General features: G+C 44.6%; 1 long non-coding RNA gene across 12 annotated transcripts in view; it reads left to right on the top strand.

Annotated features, from left to right (window-relative positions):
• The window catches only part of LOC121014196 (uncharacterized), a 31,726-nt gene that overhangs the window by 13,566 nt on the left and 6,460 nt on the right, over positions 1–11,700 (top strand). For 7 of the 12 annotated variants that reach the window (XR_005783095.1, XR_005783100.1, XR_005783099.1 and 4 more), the window contains 5 exons: positions 3,239–3,302; positions 4,039–4,176; positions 7,398–7,558; positions 7,913–8,070; positions 11,140–11,276. This is a non-coding gene — a long non-coding RNA (uncharacterized LOC121014196). The other 5 variants (XR_005783098.1, XR_005783091.1, XR_005783093.1 and 2 more) reach the window with 4 other exon arrangements.

The raw sequence follows: 11,700 nt of genomic DNA, 5'->3' as shown, positions 1-11,700 counted from the left end.
GATAAAGGAATACAAGAAACCAGGGACTTGTAGAATCCCAGAGAGGAAAGCGTTGGAGGAAGTTTGGGGATGGCCTGGAAGCATGATGTTACTCCATTCCTGTCTTTAGAAGAAAGGTCCAATGAAGAAAGATTATTGAAGTAAGAGATAGACAGAGATAGAGATAGAGATGATAGAGATAGAGGTAGATAGAGACAGAGACATAGAGATGGAAGTGGAGTTAGAGGTGGAGGTGGAGTTAGAGAGAGAGAGAGAGAGAGAGAAGGAAGGGCTGCACCCTGAAAATGTGCACTCTGGCTTCAACAAAGGCTTGGTGACCCAGAGGCATTTCTCATTCGCCAAGGGGAAGTTGGCCTTGAAGTCGCCAAGGCCTGTAGTGCAGGCCAGCCTGGGCTTTCCAGCCAAACATGTGCTATGACCTGGGAAAGGCTGTTGTTAATTCTATTCAGTTCAGTCTAGCATTATGTAGGGAAATCATTTGTCTTAAATAAGACCCTGTGTTTTGCAAGGTGCCGTCATCTTGTTACCACATATTCACAAATACCCGGGGATTACCTATCGAGGTATTTTTTGCCTTGTTTCACATTGGCGGGGCATGTCAAAGACCCAAGCCCACCCCACATCTCCCAGGAGGGGGTCAATTCCACTGAGGGAATGTCCAGTGGTTGCCTGGGGACCGATGTCCAACACTCGAGCCTTGAAAGGGGAAGGGAGAGGCTCCCATTGCCCAGTCTGGGGCTGAACCCCCCCACGTCTTGAAAACCGCTGCATTCTTTTTGCCTATCCATTGTGTGCTTATGACTGACTCGTGATAAATGTGGGCTTACTCAGCAGCAGGCTTATAAGCAGAAGGGAGAGAACCCGGTGTCCCATAGACTAGGGGCCAAGATAACAAGGGACTCTTCTCTAATGTGATGGGGGACAGAAGGAAACCCACAAATACAGGCATCAGATGTTCTGCTAGTCACATAAGTAGGAGCCTGCAACCAGATCTATTTGCTCTGGAGAAATAAGAAAGTGGTACATTTCTTATACTCAAGCACTGTTGGGCAAATTAACACTCATTATATGTATACCTGCCAGATAGGTGTGTGTGTATATATATATATATATATATATATAATATGTATATATAATATATATATATTATATACATATATACATATACATATATATATATATAATATGCTCTCTTATGGCATTTTCTGATGATTTTGTGTTCTTTAGTCTTACTTCTGCCAAGTTGTTAGAGAGACTAAGATCATTTCTTATTGTTGCACATTTCTTGGACCTAGGCTCACGCTATGTCCTTGGTGGACATGTGTGTCTTTTGACGCTTGCAACGTATTGAAAGCTTATTAAAGATTACTAAAAGACTCTTAAATTTCCCAACTAGTTTAACAAGAAGAACCAACCTAATAGTGCAGCTGAGGGACACTCGGCTAGTCCTAACAGCGGGCATGTGATTCTCAATACTGCCCTGCATTTAGAATGGCAGGTGTCTTGGCACATTCTCGGCACAAGCCAGTTGACTCACCCCAAAGAGCCAGCCCAGTGTCTGCGGCATCCCTGACTGCCTAGAGAGATTTCTGTTTGGTGTGTGTCTTTAGAAAATACACTGTCCCATTAGTAACAGCCTCCTCACCCTTTCTTTCATTCCAGCTGTAGCTGACGGCCCCAATCCTCTAGAAAACAGCACTGACCTAGCAGTTTAGGATTCTCTGTAGAGTGTCTTTTTCAGTGGAAGGGTTAAAATGCATTACATTACATTGAGTTAGTCTGCTGTGTCCTCCGTGTGTTAGCAAGGCAGCCTGGGCTCTCCTGCAGTTTTCATTAATATGAAGTGAGTGGTGGGTGCAGGGGTGGGCGTGGATAGAACAGGCTCCACTAGTCCTCAGAGACCGCATTTCCACAGTGGGCTTCGGGAAGCCATGGCTGTCAAAATGAGCCACTCAGGATGATACCTTCTCCATTCTCCAGTATGAGTGTGTGCGTGTGTGTGTGTGCGCGCGTGCGTGTGTAAGGGAGTTCAGAGTCCATTCCTCCATTTGGTCTGAAAGTATTTGATAAGTGGAGACACAGAAGTTTAAAGAGGAAGAGGTTTTCAACAAGCTCACATAGGCTGAACTTCAGCAGACTTGGCAAATGGGCTTTCCATTTGGGAAATGAGGAAGTAGGGCAATTTGCTCATTGTTCTGTTATCCAAGCATGTAAGTCATGTATTTTTATTGTAGAAAATTTAGAAGAACCAAAAAAATACAAGGACACAATTAAAAGCACCTAAATTACACTATTAATATTTGTGTGTAAGATGAAATTAAATACTATATATGTATAGTTGGTGAGGTATTTAATATGATGTGATATGTAACGTTTTATAAAATGTATTGCATTATATTACTATTTTTTTCTACAAAAGTATGAAAATATATGTATATACTCTATTGAACTTAAGTGGTATGTAATTTCAGACTCTCAAATGTGATTAACGTAAATATTTTAAGGAGGAATAAATGAAGTTTTACATTAATGAACAAATGCGTGAGTAGGTTCATTTTCCACTTGGTGGAGCGGGGCTTACAATCCTTCCCCAAATTTTAAACTAGAGGAAATCTGAGAGATTCACACTAACCTCTTCATAATGGAATGATAGTTCACCTCATCCTGACTCTGTCACCAAAACATGCCAACCAACACATGCACACACACCCATCATTTAAATACACAGTTTATCTCACTGTGAACTTGGCCTGGGACAGGAAGTCTGGTTCTATAGGTTCAACTCTCAAAAATACAAGCAATGAAACTCTCTGTTTTTCATTTCTTTCTCTTAAACGCCCTCTGCTCTCTTTCATACACACACACACACACATCACCACCACCACCTTTCTGCAGCATAAATAAATCCCTCATGTGGGAAGGTCTTATGTAATCCCAGAGATTTCCACATTGCTTACGTTGGGCTGAATGTTAGCTGTTATCTTTTTTTTTTCTTTTTTGCAGCGCAATCTTTCTCTTCAGAGATGAACTATGATTTAACAAATAAAGCTTCAAATAAAAACCCGGCCGGTTCTTTTGAGGTCCACTGCATCTGACTCAAAATTGCTTTGAGACTTTAGTTGTACATCTCTGACTTCCAGATATTGCAGAAAGGTGAAGAGTGGGAAAGAAACATAAGCCAAAAACATGGGACATCTCAATCAAGTCTCATTTTCTTCTCCACCACTTTTGTGTACAGGTTAAGAACAGGGTTCTGATGCCCAAGGCCTGACCTGAATCCTGACTTTGCCACACTCAGCCAGGTGACCTTGAACTCTTAAAGTTCCAGTTTCCTCATTAATAAAATGGCTTAATAATAGTCCTCTTTTACAAAATTATTGTGAAGGTTAATCAAGATAATGGGTGTTTAGTACTTAGAACAGGGACTTTTAAACACTAAGTGCTAAATGTTAAGCAATTATAATTCTATTATCATCACTGGTCTTTTGGAAAAAAAATTTTGTTTGTTTTTGAGAGAGAGAGAGAGAGAGAGAGAGAGAGCACATGCCCCCATGTGTGTACCTGTGCCTGTGAGCAGTGAGGGGCAGAGAGAGAGGGAGACAGAAGATCTGAAACAGGCTCTGCACGGACAGCAGTGAGCCTGATGCAGGGCTCGAATTCACGAGGCATGAGATCATGAGCAGAAAGTTGGACACTTAACCGACTGAGCCACCCAATTTCCCCATCATAATTGGTCTTTTCTTAATATCAGTATTACTGGGCTAGCATTGAACTTGAAACTAAAAAAAATTGTAGAAGGAGCTGCAAAGCTCAACATAAATTTCCTCCTGAAATACTAATTTATTTTTCTTCTAAATTTAAAATCAATACAAGCATATATAACACCCATGAAGGGGTGGCGGCAAGCATTCAGGAAATTTCCTGCTTATAAAAGAAATCTAACCTGGTAAAAATAAATGAATATGCAATTAGACTTTCCTAGGATTTCTAACTACAGCATGTCATGATCTGTAATGCTGTATTGTCTGTCCGTTTCAGTGCAATACCCAGATTATAAATTATGACCTTCATAGGCGAATTACCCAGTGCAGCCAATATTGCTCGAGAGAGTGGTTGTGAGAGAAACCTAATTCTGTTAAAGATTCAGTTACAAAGGAGAACGTCAAAGCCGATGAGGTATGATGCTGTCATGGGATTGGGGTTTAGTACCATGAAACTGATCATCCATGAGTCAGTTTTTGGCTCAAATGTGGGGAGCCTCCAGGGAACACTAATAGGATTCACAAGTGTTCTGGCACCATCTCAGTGCTGCGTAAACCATGAGACCAGGGCAAGAGAGCTCAAGAGGGATAGTATTTCCTGGCTTCTTTCTTTCTGGCGTGTTCAGGGTATCAGAGCTTGGGAGCACACTGTGTTGACCAGTGTTTAGTGTTGAATGAGGCGGGATGGGAAGAGAGGACAAAAGGGTAGTTTCTCCCTTCCAGAGATCTTACCAGCCATTCCTGAAAGGGATCCGGGATCAGGTTTGGGGGCAAGAGAAATCCCCCCAGGTCTCCCAAGAGTTGATAGGACATGTGAAATAGACAATAGTCTGAAGGAAGAGACTACGGCCAGATCCTGAAGCATCCATCACGAATGCACATTCCATGGCTCCTCCTGAAGGTCTGTGAGATCCCTCTGAGCCATCTGAGGACAGTGAAACTAGTTTCCCCATAGACGAAGCTGAAATTGAACTGAATATGACAGCACATTTGCCTTGCTCATTTTTCTTCTTCATAAACGTGTCTGCTGTCCCCTGGCCATCTTGGTCTGCTCTCTCCAGCCTGCCAGAAATGGCATTCTTTGTTACAGGGACTCTCAACTGTAGGTTTGTCAGCGTGACTGTTCCCATAGTGAGCACGACAGAATCCCCTGGGTTCTGCTCCTTTTATAACATATTTGTGTTATCTGTAAATGGGATGAATTCATTGCTTGAACTGGGGGTGGGGGGCATTTCTTCATGGACAGGCATATTATCTATGTGTTTAATTCTCAGCTAGAAAATATCAAATGGCTCACACCTTGAAGAAGGATAGCCCATCAGTCAGATGGAGATCATGAGGGTCTGGCATGAAAGCCACTGAGTTCCACCATAGCTTTCCAATGTACCTTTACAAGTAAGCTACTTAATTTCTCCGGATCTCAGTTTGTGGAGAGAGTTGAGCTGCGTCCCAATTGTACCTTTAAGATCAAATTTTAATTGCTGATTGTTTGATATTATATATATACATCCATCAACCAAGAAAAGTATACATGTTTCTTGACCGTCTTGAGGATTAAAGAGATATGGGCGTAATGTCCCATAAGTACAATGCCTAGTGCATGAGAGTCACTCAATAAACACATCATGACTGCGTTGTTGTTTTTATGCACTTAAACATGCATATTACTCAAGCCAACCTTGAGTTTTAAACTCAGTTGAGCTCAATCCTTGTACATGAACATAATAACTGAAGGGATCCAGCTGCTTCCCTTGACCATGCACGATTGCTGGTTTTCATGCTGGATACTTTGGAGCCTTCCCATCTGGTCCCATGGCACTGTTGGAACCTTAGGAGTTTGAGGCAGTTCATCCCCACCCCCCCACCCCCCCAATCCACTCAACATAGGAGGGTGAGAGCCTCTCCTCCAGCTGGGGCAACATTGGGAGTAGGTAAGTTCCTGGCAATCTGACTTGCTCCTTGGAATGAGTTTTCCTGTAGGACAATATGTTACATGTATCTGGTTTCTTGGAGCAGTCCACAAAAGAATCTTGTGTGAGTCAGGGAGGAAACACATGGCACATTCAAATGGGGAATCTGGGAGGGTTTAGTAAAAAGATTGTTTACAAAGATGTGGGCAGGGTGTAGAGAAATCACCAACGATAGTGTATCAGCCTGGAGACTTGGAATGGGAAGGCTTAGGTGCCATGGCAGGAATATGTATCAAAACATGGAAACAGAGCCAGGCCCCTACAGCACAGAGACACGACTAGCTTGTGTTCCTTGGGCAGGGAGCCAGGGGAATCAATATCCCCTCCTCAATCTCTTATTCCCCATTGAGTGAACCCAACCAGAAGTCAAAGAACCAGGAACCAATCTGTGTAGACAATTCAAAATCTTTTTTTTTTTTTTAATGTTTATTTATTTTGAGGGAGAGAGAGACAGAGTGTGAGCAGGGGAGGGGCAGAGAGAGAGGGGGATACAAGCCCCCAGCTGTCAGCGCAGAGCCCGATGCGGGGCTTGAACTCATGAACCATGAGATCATGACCTGAACTGATGTCGGAAGCTTAACTGACTGAGCCAACTAGGTGCCCCCGGGTAGACAATTCAGATCAGCCTTTTAGAGTGGAGCAGGCTGGAAGCCTGTAGAGTGAAGATCCCCAATCATAACGTGGTTTTCTAATCATGAATCCAATCACATTTGTTCCTAAGCCACAAATGTAGTATAAAATTTTCTCGGAGCCACATTTAAAAAATAAAGAAATTGGGGCGCCTGGGTGGCGCAGTCGGTTAAGCGTCCAACTTCAGCCAGGTCACGATCTCACGGTCCGTGAGTTCGAGCCCCGCGTCAGGCTCTGGGCTGATGGCTCAGAGCCTGGAGCCTGCTTCCGATTCTGTGTCTCCCTCTCTCTCTGCCCCTCCCCCGTTCATGCTCTGACTCTCTCTGTCCCAAAAATAAATAAACATTGAAAAAAAAATTAAAAAATAAATAAATAAAAAATAAAGAAATTAATTTTAATAACATCCTATTTAAATTTATATACCTAAAATATTGAATTCTACCATGTAATCATTATAAAATTTACTAATACAGTATATTATATTTTTTTAAACCAGTCTTCAGAATCTGATGTATATTGTATACTTCTAGCAAGACGATCTCAATTCAACTAGTCACATTTTAAGTACTGAACAGTCCTGGGGGGCTGGTAGCTACTCCGTTGGACAGTGTAGGTCTAATATATTTTAAATGCTGAATAAATGCCAGATATTATTATTACAAAGGGCGGGAATTGAGAAACATGCTTTGCCTGGGTTTGATGCCCCCCATCACCTGGGGGGAGGTGATGGAGGCTTTGGAGGCTTGTGTCAAAGGCCCGACGGTCCCATCTGCCGGTGTCCTCCCTGTGCCTTGACATGCCTCACATGGCCGTCTCATTTACAGTCCCAGATTCTTAAACTCAAAGTGACGGTAGAGATGGGCCCTCCTGGGAGAGATCTGAGGCCAGGCTGTGGGTGACTTGAGAGGACAGGAATGTGAGTTCCCCATCTCCTGGGACTCGTCCGTCCCCATCATCCCATTCCTGCTACCTCACATCTCACCCCCCCAGCGGGCCACTTCATCCAGGCCTCTGCTTTGGCTTATGTCACATCCAGAATTTCTGCCCGTGGAGTTTCTCTGAAGAAGGTGACTGGTTTCAAGAGCCGGGCGGTGTTTTCAAATGACAGTTCAGCCCCTTTGAGAGTGACATCATGGCAAGAGTGATGGTATTAACTCCAGTGTTGGTACCAGAGGATGGCAGGGACTCAGATGCCTGGTGAGCTGGCCCCACCTCTTAGCTGTGTTTTTCCACTAAAGATTTAATTAAACCACTGCTGTGTCAATATTCCTAACATACCGCCAGTCTCTTACCCTTGCACTAAACGTTCCCGGGTCTCCAAGCATGGATTCATAGGGAATTGGGCGCGGTGGGGGGTCCTGGGAGGGAACCTGGTGTCGACAGGCCATTTGGTGAGGGGCTTTGGTTGCTCTGTGTGGGTCCGAGCGGCTCAGGCTCAGTTTGCAGCTGCACCACAGACCCGGAATAAGGGCAGGCCCTGCTTCAAAGTCTTTGGTCAGAATGACTTCACGGCCTTTTCCTCCTCCACCAGTTTCTCTTTCTTCCTCTCAGGAAAGAATGGCCTGCGTACCAGCTGGGGTTGCCACCCTGGAACCACGACGCTTAGCCCTTCTTCTGTTACGAGACTGTGGAGACTGTTGGAGTCTCAAGGCTACGAGGGGCGTGGTTTTAGCCTCATTTTAAATGGTCGTGGGAACAGGATTGAGAGGGTAAGTAACTTTGCTTGAGGTCACTAAGCCTCAGATTTGGGATTTGACTTGACTGTGCCACTTTTCAAAGTAATCGTAATAATGACAAAAATAATAGTGGCAATATGGAATAAGCACCCAGTGAAAGGAAGCCATTATTGTCACACAAGTAAGAGAAATGTACAATTGGCATGTGATCAGCTCCCTCTTCGTGCTCCTGGGCCAGAAATGGTAGCATTATATGGACTTGCTTTGTCCGTTAGTGGATGAAAGCAGATTCCCAAGGAAGTGGTGTCTCCTTCAGGGTCTATTAATTCTTTTTTTTTTTTTTTTAAGTTTATTTATTTATTTTGAGAGGGAGAGAGAGGGAAAAAGTGCGAGTGGGGGAGGAGCAGCGGGAGGGAGAGAGATGAGTGATGGAGAGCCGAGTCCTGAGGAAATGAGACAGAGGAGAAGCTTGAGTTAGCAGAGGAAAGGTGGATGGGAAAGGGACACGGGTGGCTGGGTGGGAAGGGTTCCAGGATTGATTCCCTCCCTTCTATTGTGCACATGGCCCACGGTGGCAGAGATGGTGGCTGTTCACTGAACAGTCCCCATGTGCCCCTGCACTTTCCAGACCCCCTTGGATTTTCTCACTTTCTGCCCTTTGCCACATCTCCATTAATGGGACTACTATCTGAACAATTGAGCAGACCCTAATCTGAGAGTCGCCTGGGGCTCCTCTCCCTCCCTTACCTTCCATATGCAATCTATCACCAAGTTCTTTCAAGGGTAGCTCCAAAATACATATCCTGACTTATTCCTTATCTCATGTCTTCCTAGCTTCAGAGCTACTGACCTCGTCCCAGAAACCACATCCTTTTACCTGGGCTGTGCCTCTTGTTTGGTGTGCCCGTTCCCAGCCTTATTTCCCCCTTCATTCTTTGTATAGCACGCTCTTTAAAAACATAAATCAGGTCACATCTCTTCTGGCTTAGGATACCTAGTGGTTTTTCGTGGCATTTTGAACAATAATGTAAATACCATAAAATATAGGTACCTATAGGGTATTTACCTATACCCTCCTTAATTTAGTGTTGGCAACCTCTCTGTCCTCACCTCCTGCCCTTTTGCTCACTAGGCTAAGCCCACTGGCTTTCCTTCTGTTAATCCAATACCATAAGCTTTCTCCTGCCTTGGGTCCTTTGCACCTGTTATCCCCTCTGCCTCCAGGACTTCACAAGGCTGGGTCCATCTTGATGTTTAGGCCTTAGCTCAAATGTCACCTCCTCAAAGAGGTCTTTCCTGAACACTCAACATAAATGAGCCTGCTGATCCCCATTCTATCACACAAACCCTGCTTTAATAGCTTCACAGTGCTTATCATCACCTGTCCAGTTACCATGGCATGGAGAAAGAATATAAGTGCCGTGAAAGCAAGGACTGTCTTTTTAGCCTTGTTTCTCCTTTATAAGTGCACTTGACATGTAGTTGATGGTTGGAAAAATACTCGCTGAATAAATGAATGAAAGTATCTACTTGAGTTCGATTCCCAATAGTAGTCTGTAAGTTTACCAGCCAGATGAGAGGACTTCCCCTGAGAAATTCTGCCCTCGCTTAGACCTGGGCAAGGGACCTCTGTTGTAAGACCCTTGCTTTATAGGGCTCTACTCTGATCTTCCTCTAGCCTTGTTCTTTCTCGTAAGATGAAGACATCAGGAGGTTCAGGGGATGTGCCCTCCCAGAATGCAGTCTAGAAGGGAGTATAACATTTCTAGAATTCCCTTCTAGAGTGCCCCTCTTTTAGACCCCAGAATTCCCTATCCAGTGACCTTGAGCCTACTTCCAGAGCCTACATGGGACTCTTTTTCCATGTCTGTCCTCCTTGGGCAGACCAGCGTGCATGGCCCTATGCCTGGTGGTGGCACAGGGGCAGTTGTCTGATGTTAGGTGTGGACAGATCTTAGATGTGCAGGCTGGGGAGTCCACTCAGCTCTGCGTGCTGTGGAATGGAGTTCGAGTGGTAAGAGAGGAGGGGCAGGTGGAGAGCCGAGGCTTGCTTCTCCTCATTGCCAGTTTTAGCATGGAACACCAAGGAATCTGAGAAGCCTGCATTGAAACCCGGCCTCTGGAGCATAACGGAAGGAGGAGAGGAGGAGATTACATATTGAGCAATACGTGAGCTTGGTTTGTAACTTCTAAGTAGTTACGTGGCATCTCCATTTGGACTCTCCCCAGCCTACAAATGCTCTGGGCAGGCCTCCCGAGCTGCGTGGAGTCCTGGTTCCCTTTGCATTGATTTAAGATTGAGTGAAGGCCCTGGAGCGTTCCCTCCATCATTGAAACAGAGGGGCCCCCAAGAGAGAACCAGGAACTCCTGGTGGTGCAGTAAGCCATGTTCCTTCCCCATCGTTGTATTTGTGCTTGCTTTCCCCAAGGTCATTAACAGGATTAACGGTAGAGGGTTTGTGAACAAGATTAATGCCCCATAACAGGGGTTTAGATAAATCAATCAAGTACATACATCCAATGCTATACTCTGTACCTATGAAAACATTTTAGATAAATAATTGGAATAACAATCCTATAAGTACTAATAATCATAACAATGACAGATCTTCTTCCTTGAGCACTGGGTCTCTGTCCGTCAGCATGTGCAGCAGCTCAAACTCACCATCTCACTCAGGTCCCCAAACCACAGGGTGGGTTCTTAGTTCCAGGCGTCAGCAAGGAAACTGAGCTTGGGAGGATTTGATTATACAAGGGCATGTGGATTAGGGAGTCGCTCTCTGAGTCTTTTGGACTGGGCCACAGTTTCTCCACAGGGCGGAGATGGCATCTTCCAGAATCACAGGCCCCCCCCCCCATTCCCTAGGAGAAGGGAAACCAGAGCTCCCTTTTTTATTGAGGTATGATTGGCATACAATGTCGTGTAAGTTTAAGGAGCATGAAGATGTTGGTTTGACACATTTACATAGTGCGGTATGATTACCACCTGGTACTACCTGTGCCATTGCTTTTTTGTGGTGAGAACATTTACAATCTGACCTTCTAGCAACTTTGAGGTATAAAATCAGTACTGTTGAGTGCAATCACTCCGCTTTGCATTAGGTCTCCAGAATTTACCCATCTGCTACGTGCACGTTTGTATCATTAAACAACATCTCCTCAGTTGCCCGAGCCCCAGCTCCTGGCCACCACTGTTTTACGGTCTGTGTCTATGAAGTCAGTTCGTTCAGACTCCAAGCGTGAGTATAAATGATATCATGCAGTTTCGGCCTTTCTCCAAGCTGACTTGTCTCAGTGCGATGTTCTCAAAGCCCAGCCAGGTCATTGCAAAGGCAGCCCTGTGGCTAAATAATATTCCACTGTACATTTACACGGCTTCTTTATTCATTCATCGATTGGCGGACCCTTAGGTTGTTGCCACCTGTTGGCTCTTGTAAATCCTGCTGCAATAACATGGGAGTACAGCTGTCTTTTTGATATCTGGTTTCCATCTCCTTTGGATATATACCCAGAAGTGGGATCGCTGAATCCTATGCTATTTCCATTTTTAATCTGTCGGTGGGAATACCAATTCTCTCAGCCACCATGGACAGCAATATGGAAATTCCTCAAAAATGTAAATATAGAAACCTGTGCCCTTTGACCCTCAGTTTGCTTTTCCCT

The sequence above is a fragment of the Herpailurus yagouaroundi genome, unplaced genomic scaffold (genome assembly GCF_014898765.1).
Source record: "Herpailurus yagouaroundi ecotype Mexico unplaced genomic scaffold, PumYag 201, whole genome shotgun sequence".
NCBI classification, from domain to species: domain Eukaryota; kingdom Metazoa; phylum Chordata; class Mammalia; order Carnivora; family Felidae; genus Herpailurus; species Herpailurus yagouaroundi.
Note: the sequence above shows the minus strand (reverse complement) of the source record. Positions and strands in the feature narration are given on the sequence as shown.